The sequence below is a fragment of the Pinus tabuliformis genome, chromosome 2_1 (assembly GCF_031772625.1).
Source record: "Pinus tabuliformis cultivar Carrire ecotype Pingquan chromosome 2_1, CPIR1, whole genome shotgun sequence".
Taxonomy (NCBI): domain Eukaryota; kingdom Viridiplantae; phylum Streptophyta; class Pinopsida; order Pinales; family Pinaceae; genus Pinus; species Pinus tabuliformis.
Genome location: NC_142299.1, coordinates 47,720,454 through 47,744,639, shown reverse-complemented (window position 1 = coordinate 47,744,639; position 24,186 = coordinate 47,720,454). Strand labels below are relative to the sequence as shown.

General features: G+C 38.9%; 1 pseudogene across 1 annotated transcript in view; it reads left to right on the top strand.

Annotated features, from left to right (window-relative positions):
* LOC149198720 (glutamate receptor 3.6-like) overlaps window positions 1-24,186 on the top strand; it is a 178,149-nt pseudogene that overhangs the window by 127,140 nt on the left and 26,823 nt on the right. Inside the window, exons 2-3 of the transcript XR_016253731.1 lie at window positions 15,405-16,752; window positions 16,909-17,189. The product of XR_016253731.1 is annotated as a glutamate receptor 3.6-like (transcript). The remainder of the gene's footprint in view (window positions 1-15,404; window positions 16,753-16,908; window positions 17,190-24,186) is intronic.

Genomic DNA, 24,186 nt, shown 5'->3' with positions numbered 1-24,186 from the left:
GGGAGTTCTGTGTAACTCACAAATACCCCCAATTCTGTTGTTGGCTCTAGCTTCTTCCTTGATTCTTTGGACACATGGCAGTAAACAGAGGCTCCAAAAATCTTGGAGTGCGACACATCTAGCTTTTTACTCGAGGAAGCCTCCTCCAGTGTAATCATGCCAAGAATCTGATGAAGACTCCTATTTTGCAAATAGACCGTTGTGTTGCATGCTTCAACCCACAAGTGCAGAGGTAGGCCTTGGTCATGCAACATTGCCCTTGCTGCTCTCACAATGCTACGGTTCTTCCTCTCAGCCACCCCATTCTGCTGTGGGTTGTGGGGTGCTGTCAACTCTCATCGAATGCCTTCTTTTGCACAATTTTTTTTAAATTCATTCAACACATACTCACCTCCATTATCGCTCTCGAGGGTCCTCACCTTCTTGCCCATTTCTTTCTCAACCAGTGCCTTGAATTCTACGAACTTGGAGAAAGTCTCATCATTCTTCCGCATGAAGAAGATCCAACACTTTCGTGAGAAGTCATCAATAAAAATGACAAAATATTTGTGCCTGGCAATGGAGGCTATCGAGAAAGGTCCACATACATCAGAGTGGATCCTTTCAAGGACTGCATGTGCTTCGCTGTCTCGATCATGGAAAGTGGCTTTTGTGTACTACCCCAAGGTACACCCTTTGCATCTATCCTGTTGCTGTCACAATGCTACGGTTCTTCCTCTCAGCCACCCCATTCTGCTGTGGGTTGTGGGGTGCTGTCAACTCTCATCGAATGCCTTCTTTTGCACAATTTTTTTTAAATTCATTCAACACATACTCACCTCCATTATCGCTCTCGAGGGTCCTCACCTTCTTGCCCATTTCTTTCTCAACCAGTGCCTTGAATTCTACGAACTTGGAGAAAGTCTCATCATTCTTCCGCATGAAGAAGATCCAACACTTTCGTGAGAAGTCATCAATAAAAATGACAAAATATTTGTGCCTGGCAATGGAGGCTATCGAGAAAGGTCCACATACATCAGAGTGGATCCTTTCAAGGACTGCATGTGCTTCGCTGTCTCGATCATGGAAAGTGGCTTTTGTGTACTACCCCAAGGTACACCCTTTGCATCTATCCTGCTGCTCTAGGGCTCCTTTGAGGAGGCTTGTGGTTATCTGTTGCATAATATTCAAAGCGCCATGATGCAAATGGCCAACTCTTCTATGCCAAAGTTCACTGACATTGCGGCTTTGCACCTTCTCCACCTTTGTGCTCAATGCAACACAATCCTCCACATCTAGCTTGTTCAGGTCGTTCACACAAACCTCGATCTACTTCACTTGTCCCATCGCTGTGTGTCTCTGGAATGCTTTCCCTATGCTGAAGATCACATCATAACCACAGACTTCCAAAACTGCAACGAAGACAAGATTTTTCTTTAGACCCGGAACAAACATCACATCCTTGACTCTGAGAGGGGAGCCTGACTCCCTCTGAAAGGTGACTGTACCAATCCTGGTCGCATTGTACCTTCCATCATTTCCCATCTTGATGTGCATTTGGAGATCTTTCTCCTCCAAATCACTGAAAAATTCTCTATTCCCATCATGTGGAACGAGGCACCACTGTCCAAGTACCACATGCTCCCCATCACTGTGTTGGCCATGCATGAAATGAGAGTAAAGTCAAGCTCAAACTGTGAAGCCAAAGCTTCACCTGCTACTCCTCCTGAGGTCTTCTTGCTTGTCTTCTTGTGTGGACACTTCGTGGCATAGTGCCTGAATTCATGACAGTGAAAGCACTTGATTATGGACAAGTATTTTTTCTTGCCCCCTTGACTAGATTCTGCTTTGGATTGGGATTTCTTCTCTTTTCCCTTCTTTGCCTTTCCAGCCAAGGCACAATTTTCTTCATCCTCTCCCTTTTATGAAGTCTTGTCTTTGGTATTTCGCCTTATTTCCTCCTGTACCAAATCAGACCATAGGCGTTCCCAATTTGGTAGTTTCTCCCTCCCATTCATTGAATCTTGGTAGTTGTGCCAGCTCTTGGGAAGGCATAGAAGGGCTAGGCTTACCAAATCATCTTCTGCAACAGTAACATCAACTTCACCAAGTTCATCACGACATTGTGTGAACCTGCTCAGGTACTGCAGAATAGTCTAGTTCTCCGCATCTTGATATTTCGAAGTTTATCCCTGAGCGCCAAATTCTTGTGGTCACTACTATTTTGGAACAAATCTGTCAGTGCTTGCCACATTGCATACAGAGTCTCTTTCCCGTGGAGATTTGAGACAATATGGTCTCATACTCCCTCTAATATGATTCTCCTCTCCTTGGCTACACACTTCATCCATTTTGCTAGATCCTGAGCATTAGATGCTGCTAGTTCCAGGATGTCATTATCAATGAATTCCTTCAATCCATTATCTGCTAGCTCTGCCTCCATGTGGTCATAATTTGAGCTTACCTCAAGGCATACTTGAGTCTTAGTCCATAGAAAACCATCCTTCTAGCTCTAAAGAATTGATCTTCCAAATCCGGTCCTCTTGCAATAACAACTTCGAAATTTCCGCTCTACTGTGAATCTTGCCTGATACCATGTAGAAATTATTGTGTAGATTCGAAACTGCTTATGAAATTTACTAAATCACAAGATTCGAAGCTACTCTATTGATCTGCGGAAGTTAATTCACAATCTAGAACACAAATCATACACATTCAAAAGGAAACATCACACGGTAACAAAGATTTATCTAGGGGAAAGCAACTGCTCAAAACCCCTTCCTATTTGTATTGCATTAATCAAAGAATAAAGATGAAATACATATGTTTTCTCAAGCCTGAGCACAACCTGCAAGTGTACAGTCTATCCCTCTGCTTGACTGATTGCCCCTATTATTTAGGAAATTTCCTCAATTGGATTGCATACTTCCTCTAGGTCCTTGCTTTCACTGCATGCACCAACTGTACACATTGGAGTAGTCTACAACTGATAGTACATTGCCTTGGAATCTCCATCTCAACTGGGTAACTCGAATTCTCTGTATGCATCAACTATTTTGGGTTGATTGATTAGTTAATTGGTTGATCACTGAGTGTGGTTGAAGTTCCACTTCCATAACTTGACCTCCACTGTTCTTCTAACCGTTAGAACTATTTTAACTGACCATAACTCAATTTAAGTGAAATAGATTGCTACAAATTAGCAATCAATCATACTGAACTGAACTTAAGCTTCCCCAACTCGAATTAACTGAGTTAACGGAGTGAAAAGTGCCATGCCACCTTAGTTAACTACCTACAAGATTTATGCTGAAATAGAAATTCAAATTTTCTCTAGTTTGACCAAGGCAAAGTCAAACTGAGATTTTCTCGCCGCATTTTCAACAACATGCACATCAAAATGCACAAACAATTGAGCCAAACAATCGAGCCATTTTATTAATATAGAAATATGAGTACATACATGGCAAGGAATGATAGAACCGAGGCCTGCTAGGCAAGCTAGGCAAACCCTAGGTGAAATCTCGCTAATCCAACTGCTGAAATGGCTCCAAACTTATAATGCGCACTACCCAAAAAATCTGCTACAAGCTGCTAAGTGGAAATTGACGTTTTGCTCATAATAATGTTTGTAATGCTTTGAAATTGCAACCACACGATCCTCTCCTCAAACCCAGAAATACCCAAAAAGGTTTTGGCTCAATTCCAAGACAAAATTGAACCCACAAAGTGATGCGAACTTCCTAGCTAACCAACAATACACCCTATTATGAGAATGTAGGTTTCTGGCCCAAATATTGCCCAAAAAATTCCGTAAAATTAACTAGATCCTCCTCTTAATAAACTCACAAAAACCCATAAAGGGTTTGGGATGAATTCCACAAGCCTCACTGACCTCAAGAAATGCGAGTGGCTCTAACTCAGTTGCAAAACACACTGCAAGAGAATTTTGCTGTAGAATACCCAAATCAATCCTCTGGAAAATCTCCTCGAGCACCTGCAAATCACTCCTCGAAGTCTCCCTATTTCTCCTTAGCTCAAACTACTGACTTTCCCTGTCAAAATCACTGCGCAGTAATGACCCTGTAAACCCTTGTGCAAGGCCAAGAAATAACTACTCGACCCTCCAAAGTTTGAATATTCTCAATCTATCACAACAATTGGAAATTATTCGCTTAATTGTTAATTTATTTAACAATTTATTTGATGCTTGCTATGATAAATACCAAATAACTCAAACTGTGATTTTCACAAATAAACTGCAGAAGAAAATAGCATTGGAAACTGAGAAATTTCTAGCACACACAAAATAAAAATGACAATTATTTTTGGACAAATGTCCCCTGAAAAACCTATTTGATAAAATCGGTGCAGCAGATGAGGGTTTTATTATTATGCAACAGTGAAATCCGAGTACAATCTATGGATGCCCAACTTGCAATCCAAACAACAAGAAAATCTGGCCAAAATTATGTAAGGGAATTACCTTTCTTCCACAAGCAACCCCGACACAACTTTCCTTCAGAAAAATCATCCTCCTGGACCCTCTGCGTCAGTGTTTGCGTAGGCCCTATGACGTCTAGCCTCTGAATTGCCTCTGATGAAGTCGTTATACCAATTTCTGCTGAGGAAATTGATTCTCTAACACTTTGGAACCTCTGTCTAGCCTCTGGAACTGAAAACGATTTTTCCTCCAGCTAAATCGAGTTGCTCTTCTAAAGCAACTATGCAGTCCTCTGCGTTGCCTGACTGGGAATAACTCGGCTTCCTTGCTGCTGCCTCTTCGGATTTGGAAAAAATCCTTCGAATCATTGTCTCTGCCCCTCATTGTCTCTGCTTCGATCTCTGGCTCTCGGGCAACCGCTGCTACTCTCTGGAAATCGAACTGCACAAGTGTATTCTCCATCACCACGTTGATCCCTTCTTATATCTTCATTTTGGGACTCCAACGACCAAGATTGAATCTTAATTAATGGATCATATCATTTTTGGATCGATCTGTGTGAGTTTATAGAGAAGTCTCACTTTGACTTAATTAATTCTGATTAATTAACCAATTTTCCTAAGTTTAGACTTAAGAAACATTAAAAAAATGGGTTAATAATCTAATTAGGTCATTTCTGGTGGAATTTCCAGAAAGGATTTATGGGTTTTGGAGATCTCATGGATTCTAGCTTCTCCACCAAATTTCTTGGCTAGAACACATCTGATGCTACAAAAGCTAACTCTCCCTCTTAGCGAGAACTGTGTTCTCTCTAGTGCTAGACATCTTGCCACAACACCCTATCTCTGTATCACCTCTTGTCACGCTGCTGATGTCTGGCCATACTACGCACTAATCACTGCGCAACTCTGATGTTGCATTTGTGCTGTTGCTGACACTGCCATATTGTTGCCAACTCTACATCTGCATTGCAACTACCTCTCATTTGTTGGTGCTGCAATTGCAACTACTGCAATTGAGAAGCATTCAAAATACTGAATCATCTGTGTTCAGTATGATGCATCTGTCTCCCGAGTCTTTGACTTCTACTAGCATCTGCACTATTACTGAAGACTCTACGCTACTGCCAACTCTTCACTGAGCCACCTACTTCCTTGTTAACACTGCACTGCGCTCGTCAACATCTGACTCCTACTAGTTTGCAACTATCATTCTGGTACTGACTGCGTCAACTGCCACTGATCCATCCTACTATTGAATACGGTGGGCCCCTGTAGCTAAGTAATGATCCATGAAGTGAACTCCTCAAGGACCCTGCTCAATCTTTGTAGCTCTCTGGGGCTACAACACCAAATCACCCCACCTCACTCCTAGAGGTATATTTGCAAACATCACAAAATATTCCTTCAACCTGAAGGACAACCTATCTATCTCAGCATGTGCTATTGCCTGGTCCTGCTTCTCTTGCTTGTCTTTCTTCCTGAGAGGACACTGGGTATTGTAGTGGCTATACTCGCCACACCTAAAGCACTTGACCTTAGATAGTCCTTCTTCTTTTGCTCCCCTTTCCCCTGTCTGGGAGCCTTCGATGTAAGGGCCACATTCTTCTCCTCCTTCACACTCTTCAATCCACTGCTACTGCTACCACTAATGGAGCTCTTTAACAAAGCTCGCCTCAACTCTTCCTTTTGCAAATCGGCCCACATTTTGTCCCATCTTGGCAAAGTGTCCTTGCCCAATATACTTTGGACAAACACTTGCTAATCCTTCGAGATACTGTTTATTGCCAATCACACTAGCTCTGATTGTTGAGGCGCTGCCCCAACAACTGCAAGATGTTCCCAGACCTCCTGAATCCTGGTGAGGAAGGGATCTATGCCTGCTCCCTTCTACATCCTTATACTTCTCAATTTTTCTTCCAGGAACATCTTCCGTTGCTTGGAAGTACCTTGATATCGTGTGGAGAGAGCTACCCACATCTCTCTGCTATACCTTTATCTGCTAGATGTGAGACTATATGGTCTTGGATTCCATCCAAAATCAATCGCTTTGCCCTTTCCATCTCCTTCCTATATTCTTTGAGCTGATCTGCATCCTGGGGAACTGCCACCAGATTATCTATGTAGGATTTCATGCCATATTCATCTAGAAGCAAGGATATCCTAGCCTTCCAGATGACATAGTTGGAAGGTCCATCCAACCTATCCTGATCTCTAAGCCCTGTTGTGGCCATTTCTGAATCTATTGAAAACTCCCTTTTTCCCTCTGCTTGGTTGCTGCTCTGCTACTCGCACTCCCTCTTGGAATGCGTAGATTTGCTAGCTGCTACTTCTAATCTTGCTAGAAAAATCGAACTTTTGAGACTCGAAGTTCCCTGAGAAAAATTTTCCCTCTGTTGTGTGTGTTTTTCGACGTTGGTTCTGCTGTTGCAAAATCCTCTATGTCCAACCGAGGAATCTACTCAGTGAAAATCAGAGTTGTTGCTGCTCCTTCTGAATGCTGGAATCACTATACCGGGCAACACGACTTTTTTGCAACCTTGCAACTGAAAATCGAACTAGTGCCCCAGTTATTTGTCCTACCTGTCTAAGCACTGCATAGCCTTTGAAAATTTCAGCCTTCTGCTCCTTCTGAGTAGCGAAATTTTCCCCTCTGCTTTTGAGCTTCCCTGCTGATCACTCACGCTCTGATACCATGTGAAAATTCTCAATCTATCACAACTAGAAATTATTTTCCTAGTTGTAAATTTATTTAATAATTTACCTGCTATTTGCTACGAAAAATACCAAATAATGAAAATTGTGATTTTCACAAGTAAATTGCGGAAGAAAATAACGTTGGAAACTGAGAAAGTTCTAGCACACACACACAATAAAAATGACACAATTATTTTTGGACAAATGTCTCCGGAAAAACCCAACTTGGGAAAACAGATGCAACATATGAGGGTTTTATTATTATGCAGCAGTGAAATCCGAGTACAATCTATGGATGCCCAACTGGCAATCCAAACAACAAGAAAATTTGGCCAAAATTATCTAAGGGAATTACCCTTCTTCCACAAGCAACCCTGACACAACTTTCCTTCAGAAAACTCATCCTCCTGGAGTCTGGACCCTCTGCGTCAGCGTTTGCGCAGTTCTTCCGCAGGGCCTATGATGTCTAGCCTCTGAACTACCTCTGATGAAGTTGTTCTGCCTATCTTTGCTGAGGAAATTGCTTTTCTGACACTTTGGAACCACTGTTTGGCCTTTAGAACTGAAAACGATTTTTCCTCCAGCTAAATCAAGTTGCTCTTCTAAAGCAACTGTGTAGTCCTCTGCGTTGCCTCACTGGGAATAACTTGGCTTCCTTGTTGCTGCCTCTCTAAATTTGGAAAACTTCCTGCAAATCACTGTCTTTGCCCCTCATTGTCTCTGCTTCGATCTCTGGCTCTTGAGCAACTGCTGCTACTCTCTGGAAATCGATTTGCCAAGGAAATCGAACTACACAAGTATATTCTCCATCACCACATCGATCCCTTCTTATATCTTCATGTTGGGACTCCAACGACCAATATAGAATCTTAATTGATGGATCATATCATTTTTGAATCGATCCGTGTGAGTTGATAGAGAATTCTCACTTTGACTTAATTAATTCTGATTAATTAACCAATTTTCCTAAGTTTAGACTTAAGAAACATTAAAAAATGGGTTAATAATCTAATTAGGTCATTTCTAGGTGGAATTTCCAGAAAGGATTTATGGGTTTTGGAGATCTCATGGACTCTAGTCTCTCCACCAAATTTCGTGGCTAGAACACATCCGATGCTACAGAAACTAACACAAAGAACTACACCTTCAGTGCTACAATTTTCCAAGGGAAGTCTGCTCTTCTTGTGGATAAATTCCCTGCAAATTCTCTGGCCATGAAACTCCTTTTTGCTGGCTCTACTCAGCCCCACAAATTTCTTTCTACGCCCTTGAGAAAATACGCACCAGCTGGAAATAGTCTGCAATGAAGCTCTTAGAGAAGCCTTGGGATAAACTCTTTTTTACTCTCGTAGGGTGACACTCGAAGTTTATCGAAGGTAGAGGTGGAATTCCCGCTTGGATATTCCTTGTGTTGAACAACACAGTTGTCTTAGCTAAACAATGCAAGAGAACTAAGGTTGAATTGTAAAATGACCAAAGATACAAAAGTGAGGCCCTCAAGTTCTATTTATAATTTGCTGGCCTTTTCTCTCCTTGTGGTCCCCACTCTCTCTCTCTCTCTCCTAATTCGCACCCGTTTTCTCTTGGTGGCTCCTCTCTCTCCAACTTCGCACCCCTTCTCTCTCCTCCTCTTCTCACTAGTGCGAGTTTCTTCCTTTGGCTCAAATTCTCTCTCCTTGTGGCCCCACATTCCACTAAAGTTGTAATTTTCCTTTTTCATAAGTCCCAATGCCGAAATTGTCTCCTCTTTCCAAAATTGTCTCTAATGCGGAAAATCAAAATTGGGGGCATTACACACTCAGGTTGAGTTTGTGGGCCAACTCACGCTGAGTTTTTAGGACGCAGTCAAGGGCAGAATAAGGCCTGTTCGAGCTAAGGTGTAAGGGTTGTTTGAGGGTTTGTTAATGATAGTGTTTAGAGCCCTGCTTAGGCTGAGTTTTTTTTATATAGGATTGTTTAAACCAGTGTGCACTAATTGGGAAAAATCGTGATTAAATCGTTTAATCACGATTTAAAAAAAAAAAACGATAAAATCGGGCGATTTAATGGGAATTTTTTTAAGCCGATTTTTTGGGGAAAAATCGTGGAAAAATATATATATATATATGTGTGTGTGTGTGTGTGTGTATTTTTTATGAGGAGGAGGAGGTGACCCAAGCTACCCCTATCACAAGTAGAGGACGTGGTCTACCTCCTGTAGCTTCTAGTTCTTCAGCGTCTAGAGCACAGTAGAGTCTACTGCCAACTCCACTGACATCTACATCTAGAGGGGCAAAGGAAATCAGTGGTATTAGACTTTAGTTATTTGGTTCATTTCATTGTATATGACATTATGACTTATAATATGAGATACATTATTATATTTTTTTGTTGATATTTTGAGGTTGAGTTGGGACTCAGGAGTCAGGACTTACTATTTAGGACATGAGTCACTGTTATGTGTGATTTTAGCACTAGAAATGATATTAAACATCTTATATGTTAGTTCTTTTATCATATTTATGTGTCAATGTATTTATTTTATGTTGTAGATGGTTTAGATATTAAAAAAATTGAGAAAAAATGAATATTTTTGTACCAAATGATTTTTTCCCGATTATTACCGTTTTTTCCCGATTATTATGATTTTTTCCGATTTTTTCCCCGCACCAAATTAATCCCGATAATGATTAGTGCAACATTGGTTTAAACTCCCGTTTAGGCCCGTTCCAAGGGCATATTGAGGGTTTGCTTAGACAAAAAATCTTGTGGGTAAGCCAAGCCCCAAGGCCGAATTCTGATGTTGTCAAGGACCGATTTTGATGTTGTTCTTAGGGCGAATACAATGGCATCTTTGTGTAAGAAAGAGACCAAACTGTGATCTAATTGAAGGCATTTTTCAAGTGATTGAGTCCAAAGATCACCGTGTCATTCTTATGCACTTGTTGTGGTACAGACCTATCCCATGCTTTGTTGTGATATTACATATGTTGTACTTTTGTATTCACTGTGGTGTTATCTCTTTATTGTAACTCCTTGTGTAACCCTAGTCTGAAGACATACTCTTTGTCACCCTTATGTTTGTTGTACCTTTATGTGGTGGGTAATCCTAGATTAAAGACAAATTTCTGTGTGTCATCCATGTACATTTGCTGTGGTACATTCCATGGAGTATTTGATGTAATCTCATGAGCCTTGTAACCGAATAATCCTGTAGTCAAACCTTGGCCTCTTTCTTATAAACTAGCCACTTGTGGGAAGGCTAACTTGTGAACAATCTTATGATTTCCAAGACAAGTGGGCAGTAATTAGACAGGGACACAATGACATAAAAAAAGTGGAAAACTAAATGACAAGTTCAAGATCAAAACAAGGCCAGTTTGGACAAAAATTGTTGACGACATCTACAGCCTTCATGTACTGCAACAACGTTGGCAGATCATTTGAGTAGTAATCCAAGGTTGATGATCTTGTGTTTCCTAAGGCAGCAAATGAGACAACTTAAGGCTAGGTATAGGAGAAACCTGCTGCACATTGGATTGCACATGTGGGCAAGAGTTAGCAGTGACATGATTTGCTTCTGTGAAAAGGGCAATGTTGAGGAGAGCTATTTTGTTGGTGATAGCTGTAACAAGTGGCATTGACAGGAGGATTGTGATAGTGTTAAGACAACATACCAGTAATTGACTATTGAACAGAAGCAGAGGTAGAGGCAGTTTAGTGACAACATAACAGTGGTATTGATAGCAGTGACACTAGGGTTATTGACTATGTTGCCAGGAAATGTGGGTTCAGGGATAGGGACGGGTACGGGTGCGGGGACGGGGACGGGTACGTCATTTTTCGAAACAAGGTGCGTGGGTTGGTCGGGGGTATATTATAATTTATATATTTATATAATATAAATATTATATTTTATAAATTATAATATATATGAATTTGTATATTTTTCAACTTTAAACAAGAAAACTAAAATATTTATGATTTAAACTTTAAATATTTAAACATGCACATCATTGAACATTCAACATTCACAATGAAATTTCAAAATTTCTAGTTAGATATCAAGTGCAAATTGGAGTTTAGATATTAACAAGAATCATGATATATGTCCATCGTCATACTACATTCAAAATTTGTCGTAAGGCATCTCCAAACAAGAATTGGGAAATTTTAAAATACTAAAATAAAAGTATCTAATAGTAAACAATGGCTTCCTCAAGCGATGTCATCAACATCACTTAGATCTTCAGTTAGCATGCTCTCCAGCTAGGGATCACTCTCATCTTGAGGCTCTTGCTCATCCATAGCAATTGGAGGTAGCTCAATAAGGCCATTTGGTTGTATCTCCTCATCCACACACATAGCATCGTTTGTGTATTGGTCCCATCTCTTGAAAGGACCCTCGTATCCAGGGTCTTTTTGAGATATGAGACGAAGTGTGCTATGAACGTACACTAAGTTCTCTGCCTTCTTTGAACCCAACATATTTCTCTTTACTAAATGGATAAAGGCATAAGTACTCCAATTCCTCTCACAAGATGAAGAACTAGCTACCTAGAATATTAGGGGAAGCCCATTAAATTAATTAAAAAATAAAATATAAAAACTAAAATGAACCCCAAAGAACCCAAAAGAACCTGATTTTGGGGTTCCAAGTACCCATCATCAGGGTTCTCCGTACCTGTCAAGACAAAAGAACCCAATTTTTTTTAATGAAGAACCCGGTTCTTCATAGAAGAACCCGGTTCTTATGGGTTCTTCTCAGAAGCACTCGAACCCGAATCCGGTACTTGGGGACAGAACCTAGGACGGCTTCGAGAACCCCACCCCCGGGTTCGGGAACCCATGCAACATAGGTTATTGATAATAATGTTTGAACAGTGATCAGAGCAGTGGATGGGTAGTGCAGTGATCAAGAGTAGTGGCTAAACAACGTAATCTATCTCATTCAATTATCTTGTCTTAAGGGTGGTAGGGTGGTGCAATGTGGAGATTGAAGTCTCCTTCAGGTTGGTGCTAGAACACTTTAAGGTGGCAGGTTGGTGCTTGTGTAGCAAGTTGGTGCTTGCAAGGTGTTGGTGCATCCTTTTAGTTGGAGCTAATAAAACTATGGGGTTGGTGCCTCCTTCCAGTTGGTGCTGGAGAATCTTGGAAGTTGGTGCTTCCTATTGATGTAATATTTAAGATATATATTAAAAGTGTTCCGTGGTTTTATCCCATTTGGGTTTCCACGTAAAAATCTCTTATGCACTGTCTATGATGTTATGGAATCTTGAATGGCATTGTTAATTTCCAATGTTTACATGATATGATTAAATTGATAAAGAAAGCTCAACACTGATTCCCCCCGCCCCCCCGCAAAGTATTGGTGAATATTCCAACAAGGCCCTCCAACCCTGTAGAGGACAAAATGAACCTGGAGTAAACCTCACCTATGCTGTGATCAAAACAACAAGATACAAATTCAAAGACAAGAGGCTGAGGATACCTAATACAGGGCTTCACATGGTTTTTTTATTGCTTTTGACTGATGACCTTGGAATTATAATGGTGGTGATAAATACTATAAAAGTGTTCATATGTACCCCTGCTGAAATGAGGGGTAACAAGCCCCAAAATTAAAGATGTAACTTTGAAAATCAGATATGAAGCTAAAACAAGGTGTGGTTAAAAAACTTGAAAGAACACCCTGTTTAGTAAGAAATCTGCATAAAATGATGTGCTATAGTCGTGACTTACTGCAAAGTTGCACAAATAACTTAATACACGTATGAAATATATGTGTAAAATAGACCCAAAAGTGATGGGTTACTTGGCTTAGATATAGAAATAATTGTTCTTTTGCAATTAAATTTACTAGTTATATATGACAAAACTTATGCAACAATCTAGTTAATAAAACAAATAGGAAAATTTTAGATTTTATGAATGAGGTGGTTGATGAAGTGAGGCTTACCTTGGCATTTTACTTACCACTTTGTAGGGTTGCGATTACAACCCTCTTTGTTAGCTTTTCCTTAAGGACTTGGACTAAATGAGGAGTCGGGGTGAGACTATCCCACTCAAGCTAGTCTAGAACACTAGCAGGAAAACCTATCCCACTAGAAGCATTTCGTCATTCGAGATGCCTCAACTGCTATATCAACAATCACACAAATATCCCACATTCTTGTTGAAGATACCCCCTAGAGTGTTTGTCCAACACTAGAACATGTCTTCTTGATGTAGCTAAGGGTAAGGTTAAGGCTTTGGGCCTAGATTTCCTCTTCCACGTGACCATCTATCCCTCAATGGATCACCATACCAGCACTATGGTAACCAAATAATACCTGCAAATTATTCTATGAAGTACAAATTAAAGGTGAAAGCTAAGAAGAACAGGAATAGAATAATCAACCCAATAACACAAGAAATTTGCAAAATGGTTTCTTTATTATGGTATAAATAATCTCACAATTCAACGACCTCATCTAAAGGAGAGACTAGCCTTTATAGTTATTTCTTTAGCAGCTAGTTAACAGCTAATTTGACCTTTCTCGATGAAAATAGTTTACTGATCATCCACATGTTAGAGACTAAGTAAGGCCTTAGATAAAAATATTTTATTACATTAAATTTGCCCACTTAAAGGTTCGACTTGACTAACAAATCCCTAAGAATTCCAACATTTCCTGTAGTGTCCTTGGAATACCAAGAAATGAAGAATAATAATCTTTGGAAACCCAACGTTCCACTTGGAAGATTAACACTGAACCCAATGACCAGCTTGAAGTTCGACTTGGTCCTCTTGGAATTCAACTCGGTTGAAGATGATCTCCCTTAGACTTGCAATGGCTAGAAAATGTCCACATGCTAACTCCTTGGTCCAAGATGCCCAACTTTTCACATTTGACTCTCCACGGCTACTTTAGCCACTTAATGGCTAGTTGACTTGACTTTTTGTGGATAATACAATTGACTTCACCGCCATTTGCCTCATCTTTAACACTTTGATGAATTGGCCAAGTGTTCCACATATTTTAGTTGCTATTTGCCTTGATCAAACCTGTGATGAGCCCCATTGAATCCCAAAGTCCACTACATTGACACATCATCACATCCCTGTGATAGATTCTCTAACACCCTGAGGTAACACCCTGAGGAACCTGGAAAATCTGAGACATGGGTTTTTTGTTACTTTCTTCTTGTAGACCACCTTTGACATAATGCATGTGATAAAATGCCCAATGCTGCCCCTATCCTGCCACCTAGAAACCTGTAGTACGTGTTGACCATCTTTGACCAGTTGTAATTTGACAATGCCATCACTGTTTGGAAAAGTTCAATGTGGTACGTCATCCTTTCATCCAACTGAACAAATTGGGACCAAGTTGACTTTTTGACTTCCATGACCACTTGCATTAGGTAACATGAACTGCCTTGATAAACTTGAAAAGTTGACTGTGTGAGACTGCCATGTTGAGAAACATGAAAATGATTCTATGCCATGGTAAAAAAGATGTGTATAGACTCTATGGCACATGACAATGCAGATAGACATAGGTGCACCCGACATGGGCTGGACTGGCCCCTACAACAATGTTACCGCTACATAAAAATAGATGACTCCTGAAAATCACGTGTCCAAGTAAATCCATCCTAAGCTCCCCAGTTCTATCCAAGAAGAAAAAACCTTTTTAATGAGATCTAAGCAGATTGGGCATGGCCAACTAACAATCGCGTAGGATACCATAATACATAAATCAACACATGGCCTACAAGGATTTTGACTCGAATATTTTTGGACTTAGAATGGTGAGTCCAAAATGAAGTATGTCTATGTACCCCTGCTGAAATGGGGTATAACAATTACAATCCGATGTTGACGAACTGTGGGAGAGTCAAAGTAACTTCTAGAAGCTAAAAGGTAAAGTTGGGTGTAAATACGCAAGATTGAACAAAACTCGTTAAGTGATTTTGAATTTGGTTTTCTTAGCTGATTTTTTGGGCTTCAATTATACTTAAAGTATTCTTCATTTCGTGGCATGCTTTGAATGTATGTATGATTCTTCATTTTACAAGATCCATCCTATTGGTTGATTTCTGGCTCATTTCTTATTAGCGTTTGTGTGCATGGGAGGTAATTTTTGAAAGTAAATTGAGGTCATATAGATTTTTCTTTCGTTATATTTTTTATTTCCGGCGTCATCAACTTCATTTCCTTGTTAAGCTTTCTTAGAAAATTAGATGATCTTTTCGTCATAAAACCTAAAGCAAACAAGGTCATGGCTGATGTTTCTATATGTTGTGCTTTATAATTGCAGCTTTGCAGCTAATAAAAAGGAACAATGTGGCAATACTAGGGCCACAGTACTCTGTTCTTGCTCATGTCATTTCGTATGTAACAAGTGAACTCCACATACCAACTCTGTCATTTGGAGCAACAGACCCAACTCTCGCCTCATATCAATACCCTTATTTTATTTTTATTTTTTCGCATAGCACACAGTGATTTCTATGAAATGGCAGCAGTTGCTGCCGTGATTGGCTCTTATGAGTGGAGGAATGTTGTCGCTGTGTATATAGATGATGACTATGGGAGAAATGGAATATCTGCCCTCAGTGATGCACCTAGAGATGTAAGATCTAAAATTTATCGTAAAGAAGCATTGCCTCTGGAGCCAGTGAAAGTGACATCGGTAGTGTCTTGGTACAGTTAGCATTGATGGAGTCACGAATCTTTGTGGTACATATGAATCCTGATGCAGGTCTGAATCTTTTCTCTGAAGCACTGTACCTTGGAATGTTGAACAGTGGCTATGTTTGGATAGCTACAGATTGGCTGTTTTCTGCTTTGGATTCTAGCATTCTTGATTATGATACCATGAACTCACTCCAAGGAGTCATCAGTTTACGTCGGCATATTCCAGTTTCAGATAAGGAGCATGATTTCACTATTAGATGGAACAATCTACATAAAGCTGGGAGTGTTGATGCTCGCTTAAATGCATTTGGATACTATGCTTACGATGCTGTCTGGGCAATTGCTCACTCTTTACATACTTTCATAAGTGAAGGGGGAATTGTGTCTTTTACAGAGTATCCTCAGGTATCCAGCGCAAGTGGAAACAAAACAGAGCTAGCAAAACTCAAGGCCTTTGACGAAGGTCCAAAACTGCTGAAGATAGTGTCACAAACTAATTTTACAGAATTAACCGGTCCAGTGAGTTTGATAACAGAGGGGACTTAAATGGTTCTAGTTTTGAGATCATCAATATTGTTGGAACAGGGTATCGCAAGGTGGGTTATTGGGTAAATCAATCAGGTCTATCTGTTACGCCTCCAGAAATAAAGGGTTCCAACTCACACGCCATACATAGTGTAGGTCAGAAACTGTATGATGTAATATGGCCGGGTGAAAACAAACTTGTGCCACGAGGATGGGCCCTCCCAAACAATGGTAAAAATCTTGTCATAGGTGTGCCCAGAAAGGTTGGATTTCAAGAGTTTGTGAAAGTAGAAGATAACAACGTGTTCGATGGCTTCTGCATTAATGTATTTATTGCTGCAGCGAGCTTATTATATTATGCTCTTCCCTACACGATTGTAGCTTTTGGAAATGGCCATAAAAATCCCAATTACGACGAGCTTGTGCAACAGGTTGCCTTAAAGGTTCGTATATGATAAACCTTTTACTAATACAATAAGTTATAATATAGTTGAAGATCATAACTCCCTGACTAAGTCCTTGCATGCACTACTTGCACAACTTGGGTTATTGCATCATAGTCATATTACATATGCATATTTATTGCTGGACTTCTGTAGAAATTTGATGCAGTAGTTGGGGACATTACGATTGTGACAAATCGGTCAAGGTTTGTGGACTTCACGCAACCTTACATAGAAGCTGGCCTTGCTGTGGTGGCTCCGCTGCGAGAGAAAAATTCCAGTGACGCTTGGGCTTTTCTGCAACCATTCACGGTAGAGATGTGGTCTATGACTGGTGGATTTTTCCTTGTCATAGCAGCTGTTGTTTGGATTTTGGAGCATAGAACTAACCCCGAATTTCAAGGACAGAGAAGGAAGCAAGCCTTGACCGTTCTCTGGTAAATGAAATTTGAATGCTTGTTTTCCCAACCACAATTTTTTTTCATTTTTTACCTGATCTTCTTATTTAATCTGGGGCTTTTTCTGTGTGCTTGAATGCGTTAAGTTCTTTGTTTATAGGATCAAAACATTTCACAGCTTTTAATTCTGTCTGAACTGTGCTTCTTGAAGTTGGCATTGCATCCATGTTGTTTAAAATTAACAATGACTTTTATGTCTATTCTGTGGATCCTTTCTACACTTTTCTGAGGTGTCCGAAGAGTTGGTTTTTATACTGCAAGTCCATAAATAACAACCTTTTAAACCATACTACATTTGAGCTGTTGGATCTTAATATGTTAGTGTTATATTACTAAGAAGACAAACCTATACAAAAATCTATTGCCAATGGATCAGAAGAGTAAGAGGCAGAGGACATTTTCATATGAGCTAATAATTCAATGTATTTGATAGGTCAACGGTGGATTCCAAACTGGTGATTACATTAGATCAGATTTCTCCTATATGTTACTCATAGAATTTCCAGATGTACTAGAAACACTTCATCTTTAGACAACATTTATATCATTAGTTATAAGTCAGATAAAATGATTGAAATAACTGATCTTGTATTAAACAAATATATGATGAATTCATGATGCCTATTTCAAAAATCAAGAAGGCGTGGATTCTCAAATAAATAATGTCTTTTAATATCTTTTAATTATGGATAGAATCATATTAGTAAGATAAGATCAACACAGCTAATCATGTTTGAGTTAAAAGAGTCTTTGCATTGGTGGCCTTTTGGAAAGTCATGGTAATCCAGTGTAACGTCTAGAGGATTGATGCTATGTGATTCATTTCACTAGTTTCATTTCCACATCTTCTGATTCATCTAAGTAAAATCGATCCCACTTTCTCAGTTATACATATCATCTGATACAATAAGTGTTATATTAGATTAACTGTTCAAGATACACATCACTAATGCAGTGAGTGCCATATTAAATAAACTAATCAATATCATGAAAATTTTAGTTTTTCTAACTAATACACACAGAATATGAATCATGCATTAATAACTTAACAAAAAACAGCGTCTACCAATCCACTACCATATCACCAATAATGAAACTGGCTTGGTATGAAATCTTCAAAATCAAATACTATCTATGTGAAGTAGTTTGTAACTTAGGCCCTATGAAAAGTCCCAAACTGGAATCCCTACTGCAACAACTGATGATATTTCTCCTACTTGTTAGATTTACATGAACAAGTTATTTGCACTTTCCTACGACAAACATTGAAATACATACGCTGCAGCCTACACCATTTAAAATAATATGTCAAAACAAGAAATTGAACAATAGAGAGATACAACACAAATGACACAGTTGTTTTTGGACAAATGTCCCTGGAAAAACCCAATGCGGGAAAACCGGTGCAACAGATCAAGGGCTTTATTATTAAGCAGAAGTTATTTCTGAATACAATCTCTGGATTCCTTGCAGGCAATCCAGTACAAAGAATATCACTCAGCAAAAGAAATTAGTGAGATTACCTCACTCTACATTGCAAGTCCCGGCTGATCTGGTCGCTGAACCAATGAGCCCCTGACTACTTCTACGTTGCCCCTATGCAGACACTGCGTGGGCCTGCATCACAGCTTCTAAGGCACTGCGTCACCTCTTTGTTGAATCAATTTGCTATCAGGAGCTGACTGTAGCCTTCCCGACTCAAAACGTCAATCCCTCCAACAAATTTTGGACTTCTGCGTGGAAGGCTCTATGCTGCTTTGCGTGAGCCCTTATTGTCTCTGCGTCACCCTCTTTGGGCACTGTGCTACCTCCTCTGTATGTCTCTCTGCCTCTCTGTTGAATATTCTTGGCTTTGGAGAAGGTACTCCAGCGAAAACTCTCTTCCCTTCTCTACGTGATCACTGCGAAATCACTGCGCTGCTCTAGTTTCAGCGATTCGATCTGACTGATCAACTCTATGTGTCTTCCAAATGACCCTCAAGCCTCCTTAAATAATCTTCTCGTTGACATTCAACGGCCCAGATTAGAAGCTAATCAATGGCTAAGATCATTTCTGCTTGATCCTTGTCTTCTTCTAGAAGTTACACCCACAGTTAGATTAATACCCATTAATTATTTTAATTTCCTAAGTTTAGACTTATGAACCCATTAAAAATAATTAATTATTTTAATAAAACTATCTCTGGGTGGAATTGCCCAAAACGCTTTCTGGTTTCTTTGGAAAACATGTGCCCAAGTCTCCCTGCAAAATTGGAGGCTTAGATCACATCTGATGCTACCAGAAATCAACACTCCCTCTTAGCGACGAATGTACTCTAGCAATGCCTCCCACTGATGCATTACCCCGACTTCATAACATTGTCCACTACGTTGCTGATGTTTGACATGCTACCCACCAACTACTGCGTTGTTGCTGCAACTGTACTGCTGCTGACATTGCCACTGTCAACACTACATCCGTACTACATCTCCCTCTGAATTTCTGCATCCGTGCTGCTGCTGGCACTGGTACTGCCAACTGTCCTTGCACTGCAAACTGTCGCTGCTACTGCATCAGCGATGGAAAAACATCCCAAAATATGAACAAGTGTTCAGAATAGATGCATCTTGATGTTGAAGCTTTGATTGTTGATTGTCCTACGCTATCCCTCTGAAGCCATTGTGTTGTTGTTGCTACTGCACTATGCCTCCCTACACTACTGCAACTCTGCACTACACTGCTTAGACTTGGCATTCTAGCCACTGCATCTGTCGCTCCAACACTCCTCTGCACCAACTGACGCTGATCCATCCTGCTACTTTTGATTTGGGCTCTCATAGCAAGGAATTGATTTGAGAGGTGGGCTCCTCAAGGATCCTACCCATCTATAGCTCTTTCGAACAACAACTCTAAATTGGCCCACCTCCCTCCTGGAGATATCTCGACTGTCATGGAAAACTCCTCCTCGATCTTCGCGGATGTAGCCTTCAGATCGTGCTTCTCATCTTTGTCCTTCCTGAGAGGACACTGTGTGCGTAGTGACCCATTTCACCACATGTAATGACCCATCTACCAGTACAAACAAAATGTGAATTATTAGCATGCATACAATGTATGCATATGATAGCTACATACGCATACGTTGCTTGCACTGTACTAGTAGTATTAAATTATGAAGAAATTCCAAATATAGGATAAAAGATATAATTGTTGAAGATATTAAATAAATATCGAACTTGCAAAACATATTGGAATATGTATTTTAGTATGAGTCGTCATTCATAATAGGTAACCATAGAACATTATCCAAAAGTTCTAAATTAAATTAGAAAAGTTTAAAGGGAGTTATATTATTATAAAAATAGTAACTCTTAATTAAAGGTTTAATATTAAATGAGGTATAATATAATAAAATATTAAATAAAACTTATTAACAAAAGGACTATGTAATATAGTTGGTATCACCTACAACCTTATAAAGTGATGAGTGTCAATAGTAAGTGTGACTACCTCTTTAATTCACTATGAGGACCCACGTATTAGACAAGGGGCATACAACTAAGGCCATGAAGGATGAATGAGCGGTGGTCATAAGAAATAAAAGGAGAAGGAAGGAGAAGTAAATGGGGGGAAAAATCTTTTGGCTCTTGGAGGCAGCACAGTTGAGAGGTGGAAAAATTTGTAATATGAGGTTATCGACAGTAAGTACTGAGCCTTGTTTGTTTTGAAGTTTTTGAGCACGGGGGAATAGATTGCAGCAATTGAGAAGTATTATGGACTGAGTACCTAGGTTGTACTTAGTTTCGCTGGGAGGTTATGGTGTTTTGATAACGGGAGCGAGAGCGAGAGCAATTCTGAAGCTGAAGCATCTTTATCCGCAGGAACCAGAGAGGTACTCCACATCAAATTAATTAATTTTGATATATGAATTTTGGTTAAACTTTAAAGCAGGTTTCATGTAGATTTCATATTTTATTTAGACTAAATCTCTAGTTAAATTATTTAGAGCATTACATTTGGTATCACCGCTGAATTCAAACTCTCAGACCTGTTAAGTCTGTTACAGTTGAATTCAAAAAAAAAAAAAAATATTATGCTCCAAGAACGTCTCTTTATATCGTCTGAACAGTCCTTTCTTGCAGCATAAACCAGCCAAGTTCTCCTTCAATTTCAATACAGAAAAATGTTTCCCGTCCATGAAAGTTGTCTGCCCAGTGGCTCCATGCCAAACTCAGGCTGGCTCCATGCCAAACTCAGGCGCCAACCCCTGAAATTAGTATATAAATGAAACCAATTAAATATCCAGTCTACTATTTTTTTCTGAACTGTATTCAAAACATAACTAACATATAATCAAAAGTTCAAAAAAAAAGACGTTTCCAAGGAGGAAGAGATATATACCAGGCTTTAAATCTCTTTGAATAATCCCATTTGCACGAAGGCAATCCATGGCTTGAGCAATGTCAAGTGCAAAACCTATTGTGACACGGAGTTCTTGAAATTTGGGATGTAAATTCAACATATACTTCTGGAGTGACGTAGCTGGAAGGAGTTCAGTAGCTATCACCATTACTGGATCCTTACAAGCTCCGATAAACTTGACAAGGTTCTTGTACTGTACTTTTGACATCATAGTAACTTCTCTTACAAATTTGGCTTCAATTTTCTGCTTGCATACCCAAATCCTTAGGTCTGTTTGATTGCAATTCAACGCTGCTCTGTAATTGTTGGTCAAAAAGAACTCATCTTCATCTTTTTCCAAATTTATCTCTGATTTCAGCCAAACAAATAAAACACAGTAACTGCAATGCCTTTGGCCAATTTAAAGGCATCAGTTACTTCAGATTGCAAGGCAGTTTCTGAGGGGTCTTTAAATCAAATTAAAAGCTTGAAACGGTCGATTCTGTGATCTTCAGAACAAGTCTGAAAGGGGCAGAGCCATACATCTCAATTAAAATTCGACCACCACACATCTTTCTACATAAAGAACAGTAAACCAAGCACAAAGTACTCAGAAAGTTCAACACAACCATCGCTATGGCCGTCATAGTAATCACCATAAAAAAATCCAAATCAGAACATATAAATAAAATGAAAAGATTAGGATAAATACAGCAAGGTAAGGTATTAGTCGTGTCCAGTTAAAGTTTTAAATCCATACCTATATACAATGCCACGCAACGCATCCCACTTATTTTTATATTATCACGGAGACAGCGGTCTAGATTATTAGTTATCCACGAAGTAGGATATGTTATGTAATAGGCCTGAGTGGGTAATTAAATATGTAAAAATATTTAATATATGACATGACTTCAGCCAATGGTTTACTATGTTCAAATACATCTAACCCAAAGTTGTTGTTGTTGTTTATTTATTTATTTATAAAGTTGGTAGACCCATGTCATATATTATTTAACGAATCTTTTGATGGACGGAATATATTATGAACAAATTCCAGCAGATACAATTTATTAATATGTCATGAACTAATATATATATATATGTATGGGTATAAATAAATTTCATTATAATAAGCTTTTATGTTTGTTTTATTATTTTGAGTATTTTATTTATTTGTCGTTTGTTGGAACTTATTTTGAATTATAAGTTTCATTTAAATTTATTAAATATTTTTACATATTTTAATTATTGATTTAATAAAGTTTAAAATGGAATTATTAAATTCATCAATTAAATGTATTCTAAAATAATAATTATGTCTGGTTATGATGTTAAATATCCATTTATGTTACATTAAATTATTATTATTATATTAGTTATATAAAGCAGTGTGTAGTAGTAATATTTCTCCATATATATATATATATATGTTTTAAAAAGTTGATGTTTGGTGAGGTCATAAATTTCTATAGTCATAATTTTGTGAAAATTTTAAAGGTTATATATTTTGAAATCATAATATTTGGGATTATCGTAATAATAATCTAAAGAAAAAAAAGAAAGAGGAAAGTTTATAGAGACTCATGCATTAGAATAAGTATTATTACACATTAGGATAGAATTCCTTGCATTAGGATAATGAGGTCACGAGACCACCCTCCTTGACCTCGGTACCAGTAAGATCTGCCTAACAGGTAAAAATAGCAAAAAAAAAACTATACCCATTTGTAAATTTGAAATTGCAAAACTATGTGTTAAATCTGAAAGTATACCTCAAATTTTTACAATTTTATTATGTATACAGGAAACACTACGATGGTAAAGACATATCAGCGATGACGACGTGATCGGGCAGCATCACTATCATTAATGCCACCATTGTTGTCATCACCATCTCCATCACCGCCACCGTCGAGACCATCATCAACACCAATCACTCTAGCACCGGAGTTGACCATTATAATGCACTCATTGAAAGCCATAATGGAAACATTAAAAGGGTCGACAATGGATAAAACCAAAGAAGAGCAACCTCAACCCGAAGAAATAAGTCAAGCGAAACCCAAAAGTTCTAAGAATAGACAATCAAAGGAAGATATTTCTAGAGAGCTTCAGAAAATTAAACTCCCAGAATTTTCAGGAGGACGAGCTGGAGAACGTGCTGAAGCATGGTTAGAAGGAATGAATAGATGTTTTAAACTAAGAGAGTATTCTTCTTCTTCAAAAACAAAAATTGTTGTATTTCAATTAAAGGAAAGTGCCTTGATTTGGTGGGGAAATCTGGAAAAACAACTACACCTCACAATGGATAATGTCCCTTGGGAATTGTTCGAGGAAAGATTCCGTGCTAAGTATTTACCTCCATATTTTCAAGAACAACAAGCCGGAGCCTTTCATACATTAATTCAAGGTAATAAATCAGTGGAAGAATATGAAATAAGGTTTATGGAGCTTGTGAAATACATTCACTACTTAGATTCTGATGAACGTCAAGCTGAACGCTTCATATTTGGGTTAAACCCTCGCATCAGGGCCTTGGTTAGGATGTGGAAACCATCATCAGTAGCTGAGGCGGTAGAATGTGGCCGCTAT